Source organism: Anopheles darlingi, chromosome 2 (genome assembly GCF_943734745.1).
Source record: "Anopheles darlingi chromosome 2, idAnoDarlMG_H_01, whole genome shotgun sequence".
Lineage (NCBI taxonomy): Eukaryota > Metazoa > Arthropoda > Insecta > Diptera > Culicidae > Anopheles > Anopheles darlingi.
Window position 1 is genome coordinate 14,061,507 of NC_064874.1, and position 10,143 is coordinate 14,071,649.

The 10,143-nt window shown below is 50.1% G+C and overlaps 1 non-coding gene across 1 annotated transcript; it reads right to left on the reverse strand.

Moving 5' to 3' along the window:
- Positions 1 to 609: 609 nt before the first annotated feature.
- On the reverse strand, positions 610 to 682 carry Trnar-acg (transfer RNA arginine (anticodon ACG)). The gene has a single exon. It is a non-coding gene; the product is annotated as a tRNA-Arg (tRNA).
- Positions 683 to 10,143: the final 9,461 nt, after the last annotated feature.

Sequence of the window (10,143 nt, forward strand, 5' to 3'; positions counted from 1 at the left end):
TCAAACGAAATGAAGCATTTCAGGTTAAGCCGGGGAGGTAGGTGGGGTAGGTCGCAGAGGGTGGTGGATGGGCGCGCACAACCCCCCCCCCCCTCACCCAACCCCGTAGAGTGTAGGGACACTTTGTGCGCTCACGCGCTCGCGGGATTTCCCCCCTTCGCGGGAGGAGAGAGCGAGAGAGAGAATCGTGGCGCTACTCCGGCAGCTGGTGTTATGTTGTTTGCTCGAGCAAAAATATTGCGCGAAAAGAGAGACTGACAGAGAGAGAGGGAGAGACGCCACGAAATGGTATGTGTGAACGAAATGGTGTGCGCGAGGGAGTTGGAAGCAATCAGCAATCGCCACCATTCACTGCCAGTATCCACTCCCCCCCCCCCTCCCCCTTTTCCATGCAGAGAGACACAATTGAATAAGGTCGTTTAGCGTACGGGGGAAGCCACCACCATCACCATCGACAGCAGCAGCGTTTGAAGCCGGATCGAAATGGTTTTGACGGTTTTGTCGGTTTTGTCGTCGATGTCAGTCGGATTAGAAAGAGAGAGAGAGAGAAAAAAAGAAAACGAAGTTAGCTAATGAAAAAAAAGATCACTCCACCCGTCTTTTTCCGTGCGATCCTGCCAGGAGTCGAACCTGGAATCTTCTGATCCGTAGTCAGACGCGTTATCCATTGCGCCACAGGACCCGCTTGAGAGGGTCGCAAACCATTAACGTTCGAGTGTCATCAGTCACGGAGGGTGGGAGAGGCACTCGCGAACCTGTATGTTAGTTGGTTGCTTCTGCAAGCCCCCTTAACGCATACTAGCTTACAAGCATGGGGCCACCTCTACCGGGGGAGTTGGTTTTCTTTAAATTGTAGCATAGCCGCCGACCTGCCGTGCGTCTGTTTGTTTGTTTCATCGTCGTCGTCGTCGTCGACTGTTCAAGCAAATAACAACCAAACCACGGAAGAGAGAGAGAGAGAGAGAGAGAGAGGGAGAGAGCAGCGTGGTCGACTTACGCGCAGCACACCAACCGTGCACCTATCCGGGGCTTTCCTGTTTCTCGTTATTCAACTGCTACAACACCAACAACAGCAACAACACCATCAACAACAGCAACAACAACGACGGCGACCGCTTCATGGTAGCCATTGTACGGTCGCTTTCATCAAAACGGTTATGCTTTATGTGAAGAAGGTGGAGAAGAAAATGGAGAAAAAGGAGAAGCTCCGAAATCGATCGCGCACGGAGGGCCACCAGCAGCAGCAACTCCAACAGTGTGTGTGAAAGAGAGAGAGAGAGAGAGAGAGAGCAGAACAGAGAGAACGACAGAGATAACGCATCACACGCGCATTACTTCGACTGTGGTGGGGGAGTGATTGCGATTAGCAATGGCGGACCGACGTATCGCAGAACTCCACAATTAATTGATGTGATAATCGATTGGCTGGCAGTGGATTAGGAGAAGCCAGAATATTAGCCAGTAGGTTAATGTATTAATGCTACAAAATGGAGTACATCGTGATCGCGATCGAAAAAGACTCTTCATACCCACCTCCCTCGCGATGGTGCGCTGATAAGCAACGTACAGCGTGCAATGTCAGTTTCTTTTGAGTTCCATCGCGTCCTTCCGACAATCAGCTGAGGGGTAAAACTGTTCAGTCTGTGCGATTTGTGTTCTAGAAGCCCAAAAGCGAAACACAACCACACGGACCAACGAGGAGCCACCTGACCAGCGAGACAGACAGACAGACACGGCCTTTGCTAACAACCGACGAAGTGTTGAGGTGTTTCGAGGAGAAACCTTTGAGTGTCGCCAGGGAACACACGTACACCACACACACACTGCTCCCGGGGACCACAATGTAGGCTTATAAGAGCATCGTTTACGGGGTTTGATATTTCATTTGCAACACTCGGTTCGATGCATTTCAATCCACAAACCGCGTGACTCCGAAATCTCTCTTCCCAATGCTTATCAATCCAACCATCCAGCGTACCCTCGGCCCCCCTCCCCTCCGTCAGAAACGAGGCCCACTGATGGATTATTGATAAGTGTTTAATAAATAATCAAGTGCATGGCAAGCTGCTGGTGCTGCTGCTGCTGCAAGCACTGACACTCCAGGTGGAAAACCCGTGAAAATCCCATTCACAGCCGCTTCGCGCGAGCTTAGCGTTCCAGTACCTCCACCTCTCTCTCTCTCTCTCCTCTCTCGGTCCCTCGAAATCGTGTTGTTTTTTGCGCTGTTCAACCAGAGCCGGCCACCACCGTTATAAGCAACGCGGTCTGACGGCCACAAACGTGACTCCGGGACGGGGAGTCGAACGAACGAACGAACGCTTTGCAAACTGCAACTGTAGTCAGTGCAGCGAAAAGGGGGAGTGAGTACAGGGAAGGGAGGAAGGGTAGTTTGGGTGCACTCACGCCCACTCGCGTTATTGATTTTTCCGGGACAGGGGCCTGGAGTGCTGGGAATTGCAAATCGCTTTGCAGGTTGCCCACGCGAGTCGCGTCCAGATATTTGTTTGGTTTTTTTGGTGGGAAAAGGAGAGGTTGGGGTGGAGGGGATGGTGCCTTTCACACCCGCGGTGATCGTGGCCTCTCGTCGTGGTCGACCACCGCGAGTTTTTCACCTTTTTTTTGGTCGCCTCTTTTTCGGTGAGTTGTTGAATTTGGTTGTTTGATGTTGGCGCTAATTGAGTGAATCGGTTTGTCTGTGCCAGTGTGCCAGTGTGTGTGTGTGCATTGGTCCCTTATGACCGTTTACTAGTTTAGTGTTTTCAATGACAGCATCATCGTAGGGAGTGACCAATTCCCCCGTGAACTGAGATTAACTCTCAGGAAAGCAAATCAGAACTCGACTCCGGGGACCGAAAGGACTCCTCTTTTGATGCCTTTTTTCCGGACGGATAACGCGCCATTGCTTTGGCACAAAAAGGCCATTGTTGCCGGTCTGCTCCAATGGCAGACCAACAGGACCGTCCATGTCCATCTTGTTCGCTCCTTACGAAACGAAAAGAAACGAAACGTCGACGACGACGACGACGACGACAACACAGCCAGCCGGACAGGAACAATGGATTGTGCTCTGCTTTTCTGTTCAGGCACCTATTGTGTCCCGGTGAGCGATTGCTCAGTGATCCCGCGGTAACGGAAGGACAATCCTCGAACTTGCGCTTCCGGCGATCTGCACCGGATATTAATTAATGCTCCACGGAAGAAGCAGAAAATAGAAAGAATGGAAAGCAACGAAGTAGAATTTATGCAAAATGTATTCGCGGACTGCAATCCGACAGCTTCGTTCCCTTGTTTGGGAATGTAAAGTGTCCACTAAAGTGTACAAGAAGGAGATGCCTTCTTCTCAGCTTCTTCGCACAGCAGCAGCTCCAGCATCGAAATCCAATCATCTTCAAGACGGCCCCAGACCGTGGAACCTATTTAGGTCACTCCCGACCACACTCGTTTTCCGGATTTTCTCCGTTTCCCCTCCGCCAGTCCGTTTATCCCGTAGTCGCACGGCCAATAATGATGTCCGGCGGCAGCAGTCAGTGAGCGAACGGAGCGAACCGAGCGAGCGACCCAGAGAGCAATGACAGCCGGTGTTCATTACTTGATTAGAGGCGAAACTAATCGTGATTAATAATATTGGCCACTGACTGGAGCGGTGTTGGTTAGTGTTGGACGATGTAGCTTGTGCTAGTGTACAACACCAATGCATCGTCGTCGCCGGAACAGGTTCACGGCGGCGGCTACTCGCTTGGCCTGGTCTGGACGAGAAGCAGGAGGAGGAGGGCTGGCACGCTCTGGCATATCCGGGTTTTCGGTCGGGAAAATGCAAAAACGTGGTCATAAATCATCACGTTCCCTGTATGCTACATACGCGCGCAACCCGACAATGAAGGTGCGAGCTATAGCGAGCTCGTGATAAGTGAGTTGAGGTTGGATGGGTTGGTGGTGGGGTGGTGGGATGCTGGTGCTCCTTCCCTGTAGTATCTCTCCGCTCTCTGTTGTTGCTGCTGCTGCCTCTGAAGGGATGGAAGCAGAACAGAAGCTGGCCGATGGCTGGCCAATGGCCAACCACGATGATGCTCGCTACCGGAGGAGAACTTACGGGCTTTAATTATGACGTTTCGTGGCTGCACGTGGCGACGGGCCCGTGTGCTGGTTGGCGGTGGAGCGCGGCACACACACACACACATGTGCGCGTCTCGATGCATTGGACGCACTGGAATGGCCACCGGCAGGTTGGCAGGGGCCGAGGAGTCGCGGAAACTTTGTGAAAGTGTGTGACCGTGGGTAGGATTCGATTTATAGATTGATATGCTACTTAATGGGCTGGAGTGAAGTAACGTTTTTTCTTTAATTTTTTTGCATTTAAATTTTTAATTTTTTAACAAAGAATCTTAACAAAGAACATTTGATGGCCGCTTAAAATCAACTCGATCAACTTGAAGACATGCTTCACGGAAGTTGTAATCATGGATGCGATTTAAAATATATTTTCATCAAACTATATATTTTAGACAAGTTGTATCGTAATCTACGTCATCTACGAAAACAGATAAAGCGTAATGAACTAAACACAAAAATAATTTTAGAAAATGAAAACTAAATGTTTAGCCCGAAATTATGTGAGTTTTCCATTAATTACGTTCAAGTAAATTATTGAATAGTAATTTATGAAATAGTAATAGTAATTTAACAGTTATTTAATTAAATTTAATTTTTAATTAATGGTAATTTATTAAGATTTATTGAAAAATGCGTCAAGTAACTGATAAGACTAACTCTTGGCATGTAAAGGTCCACTTGTTAGTGAAATAACCACCAGACCACTAGACAGACTAATAACCTAACGGGGAACATGAAGCTAATGCTGTGTGAAGCTAATCAATAGCACATCAACATTTTCCCGAATTTATGCGACGAATTGCGAATAACGCTCAAATCAAAGCATTGCAGAGCAGAGCATACGTTTGATCATGAAGATGAGATGATTCTTCTAGACACGCGCGGCGTAATGCCGTTATCTGTATCGAAATGATGGCGATGGCGACGATGCCAGTGCCCGAGCACCCATCCTCCCTCTCGCCACTCTGCCACCGCTAGAGAAAGGTCAGCAGCCACCAAGCTGGCTGGCTGGGTGGCTGGCTGGCCACCAATTCAACGGCGGCGCGCGATAAGCGATCGCCAAGTGTATGCCGCATCGTCTCGCCTACCACGATCCGCGTCGACGTCGTCGTTGTCGCGGATATTCTCTGGACGAGAATCCGACTGATTATGGGGCGGGAGGGAGCTATCGAGATGGGGCGATTATGTGTGCCGCGTTGTTGTTTGTTCCCTTTTGTGGGCTGATTTTGGGGGGGAGGGAGGGTCACAAAAGAGGGTTGTAAAGGGGAAAGGGGGTCTGTTCTGTGTATATTTCGGAGGCAGAAACAACACTCGCGAACGCTACATGCCACGCCACGCCGTAAACTGTCAACGCATTATTTAGTGAGTTATGGTCTAGCAGGCGATGGAGCAAGAAAGAGAGAGAAAGAGAGCGATAGAGAGAGAGAGAGACCCCAAACCAACTGAGCCCCAAGTGAGCAGCGTTGAAGCGGAACAGCGAACGTGCGTGAGGAGCCGAGGGTTGGCCACAGCTGGTGGTGGTGTTGGTGGGGCTATGGCGGTTGCCACCATTCCGGGTTCCCAGCAGCAGCAGCAGCAGCATGGAAGCGAGCGTCGATTAGCACGCTCAAAGCACACGAACGTGTGTGTGTGTGTGTGTGTGTGTGTGTGTGTGTAATTGTCATCGGAAGAGTGAGTGAAATGGCAAGCGAGCGAGGTGAGCGCGGCCGACGAGGAGTCATTGGACGATTGGAGGAGCCAGGCCAGGATTCTTGGCCCCGTCCGTCCGTCCGTCTGGTATCCCTGTTCCTGTCCTGTCTTTAAAATTCGATTGCGGTCCCCCGTAAGTCGGTCTCGGTTCGAGTCCTTTCAGGAACAACATGGCCATGGCCAACAAAACGGGAGATTGCGTTTTTGGTGGGCGCACGCCTTGGAGCATCGTTTTTTCGCAGCATCGAGTAATCTGCGTGGCCGAGCGAGTGTCCAGAGCGCCAATGGAGCAAAGCATTGCGTCGGATGCTCGTTCACTTTTGCTCTTGTTTGCATGATGGGGTGAAGGGTGGGTAGTGGGAATGAGGAAGAGGGACGGCCGTTTGTGGACGGACGACCACATAACACGCAGCGGCGCACGCGGCGTCACGGATCTCCCCTCTCGCTTTCATGCTTGTTGCATTATTCGTTCTCTTTCGCTCTCGCTTACACACACTAACTGGTGCTCTCTCTCTCTCTGTCTCTCTGTCTCTCTGTTTGTCTCTCTGTTGCGTTCAGAGAGCGAACGAAGCACCGATAGAGAGAGCCACGCGGTGAGCATAAGAAGGGCGAACGGAGAGTGAGAGAGAGCACATTGAATTTATTTTATGAGCTTTTTGGCTTCGCTGAGCCATTTAATATGCTTTATCTGTTTCAACACCGATTCTCTCCCACCCACGTCCTACCCTCGCCTGTTCGCCCTTCGTTTCTCGTGTCCCTTGAAGCTGCTGTAGCACCGTGCGCGCTTCATCGGTGGCGGTGGATAGAAATGGATATTCTGCTGCTGCTGCTGCTGCCGGTCCTCTACTTTTGCTTTTCGTGGTTTTCCTTTTTTTTTTTCAACATGGCATACTCGCTCGTTCGCTTCGCTCCCTGCCATGGCCTCCCTCTCCTAACGGTTTATGCTTTCTATGAGGGGAGGGGGGGGCCAACATCGCAGGCAACCGGCACTCCACTCGAGAGAAACAAATAGCCTACTGCTGCTGTTGCTGGAGGACCGAGAAAGAAGGTTTCATTTTGGATCAACGACGGCGTGGCGTGCTTTGTTTTATGTCGCGCGCTATGCTATGTATGCTGCCCGATCCCGAATGTTAACATATCTCTCCCTTCTTTTGCTATTCATTTTGTGAGCAGCCCCAGTTCCAACCATCCAAATGACGTCGTCGATTGTAGGAGAATATACTGTGTACTATATCGTACAAGTGTGCAACCCCCAAATGCCACTATAAGTGACGATGAAATATTAATCAGCATTACCTTTCGCCCCGCGTGTTTCACCTTCACCTACCTACCTGCCTGCCTGCCCGTCATAATGCTTTAATATGGTACGACAGGCAGCCAGGCAGCCAGCCAGGCAAGCAATGCAAACAATAAGATACCATTTGTTACAACACTGATGTTGGGGATGCCGCCCAGAGTGGCCCAGGGCCTCAAAACAGTGTGACTACTGGACGTGGATCGCGCGCGCCACTCCGCGATCCACAAACACACACACAGGCGCGGCGTGACAAAGAAAGATCCACCAGAACCACCACCACCACCATCGTGGGGGCCAAAAGACACACACGCGCAATTTGTGGCGCGAGAATCGAGAGCGAGAGAGAGATTACGCAGGAAGCGCCGTTTCGCTGTCAATCGGTGCGCCTCGCCTCTGGTCGGTGAAGAGAAGGGGTGTTTGGGGAAGGAGATGGGCTACACATGCTCCACCTGGTTGGTTGGTTGGTTGGATTATCTGTTTTCATGCATTGGCGTCAAGTTGTTTACTCAGCACAAATATTCACCCGCAAGGTGGCAACAACCTATGGGTGCTTGGAGAGACGCAAAAGGCCTCCGGGACTCAGGACTCTCGACTGTCACGCAGCAGACCGCAGTTCGAATCCTTACGCCGGGATAGGATATACTACTGTGTCCAAAAAGTAAGGTGACATGGTGTCCAAATTGCCCGCGTAAATGGATATCTTTAATTTTGTATTTTTTATAGGTTGTCAGCACTGTTATGGACAACCATGGCAAGTTTCACGTCAAAATATTCACACGTGTTTGAGATACATATTTTTTTGTGAACTGCTAAAAGTGCATTCTTCGTTTTTCTCCATGTCGCAAATTTTTAAGCAAAGAATTTGCATTAAAAATAATGTTTCTGCCTCGAATATACCAATGCCAATGGTACAGAATGCCTTTAGTGACGATACTCCGTCAAAAAAAAAATATTTACAGTTGATGGAAAGGCTTCCAGGAGGGTCGGGAACGTTTTGAAGAGGAAAATCGCTCTAGACGACCACCAACGACAATCGATGCAGCTCAAGTTCAAAAAATCAAAGATTTGATGTTGGAAAACCGTCGATTAACAGCAAGAGACTTTGCTGATGATATTGGCATATCAAACATATCCGCTAATTACATTTGGATGGATGTTTTTCATCTCAAGCGCGTCAGCGCTCGATCACGATAATGCACCATCTCAAACTTCGTTGGTTTTTGTGTGACTTTTTTGCCAAAATTTTCACTAATATCGTTGCAATAAAATCGTATACGCCTGATTTGGTTACATTTGGCTTCTGGCTATTAGACAAGCCCTAAATTTTGTTCTAGGGACACTGTTTCGACACGATAGAGCTGATTCAAGCCGCTGCGAAAAAGGTGCTGAAGGCCATTCCTAAAGACGACTTTTTCGCATATTTAGAAAACTGGAAAATTCGTCGGCATAAGTGCATTGTGTCTGGGAGGGATTACTTTGATGGCAAAAAAATTGATTTGGAAGAAAAATTAAGGAACTTTCAAAACACATCCAATGTCACCTTATTTTTTGGACACAGTAGTAATATTCCCTTTTTTCGCTCCTTCCTTCCGTGTTTTCCATTGTTTTTCGCAGTCGCAGTGCATAACCGCTTGTTGGAGAACCAAAGGACCCCCCGATCTGAATTGAAGGGGAGAGAGAATCCTTCCAAAATTGCCTCCTACTGGTGGTGGTGCACGACGATGATGACGTCGCCGTTGTTCTCGTCGCCGTTTGTTGCCGTTCTTCCTTTTTCCGTCTTTTTTTTTTTGCGCTGCCCTCGACGCAAACACACACACCCCCCAACCCCCATCCCCATTACTTGTGCTGCTGTTGCTGCTGTTGCTGCTGCTGCTGTAGGCCATATAGGCCATGAACTCGTCGTCGGTGGAATAGGAGGGCGAGAGCGTCATCTGTCTCTTTTTTGCTCGCTCGCTCGCACGCGCTCACTTTATGCTGTTGCTGCTGATGTGGAGAGAGAGCGAGAGCGAGAGAGAGAGAAGGGTGCGCGCCCGCTCGTTGGAGGGATTGATTAATTGTACGCGGTGGTCCAGGAGCGTAGTGCGATGATATGGCGTCGTGGTAAGGGAGGACCGATGAGGTCGATGAGATGTTGTGCTGCTGCTGCTGCTGCTGTTGATGGCGATGGCGAAGAGCGAGATGCGCTTATGTGTTGGCCGGAGCAGCAGCAGCAGCAGCAGCAATCGGAGTGAGCGTTGCGAACTGTGCGAACACTAACATTAGCACCTTTTGCGAATCCCCTCGGTGTAAATGACCTTCCTTGCTTCCTTCCTTGCTTCCTCACCTCACACATGCACATATTCTTGTACGCAGCACCCCCTTTACGGTGTGCGTGTGTGTGCCACAACGAGCTAATAAACCCAAATACAAATAAACAAAACATTATCCTGTTTCAGCTTAACTGTTCGACTTCGCTCCGGTCCCGGTCAGCAGCAGGAGAAACAGGAAGTTCGTCTCGCGCGAATGCTGCTGAGTAGAGCGGAAGTTGTCAAAATCAGCATAAAAGGTCAGAAAAACAGTTAAAAATCTGCATCAATTCCGGTGTCACTCGCTGGATTGCCCGCAGGCAATATCATCGCGACGGCCATGACGCGGTGTCAAGCGTCAAGTTTTTGGCAAACCGGCCGGGGCCGGGGTCAAGACCTTCGCTGCGTTCTCGCTTTGCGGCGAACCAGCCGTTCGGAAAGGGAAGAGAGGAGAGCAGCAGCAGCAGCAACAGCAGAAGTAAGAGACTCTGGAAGCCTCCGATGACGATGACGGAGGAGCGGCTTTTGATCGATTCGCGTTTGATGCGCGCCAAAAGCGAGGACCAAACGCCTTCGGTACTTCCATTTGCAGTAGCAGCAGCAACACAGCACACGGTGTGTGTGTGTGTAAGAGAGAAAGAGAGAGGCAGAGAGAGCGAATGGAGGGCCAGCGGCCACGGTGCACGGTGGGGAATTGAAAGGGAAAAAAAGGGAAAGTAGTAGTATTGACACCGGTGGCACCGGCGCGGTATCCGATATTAC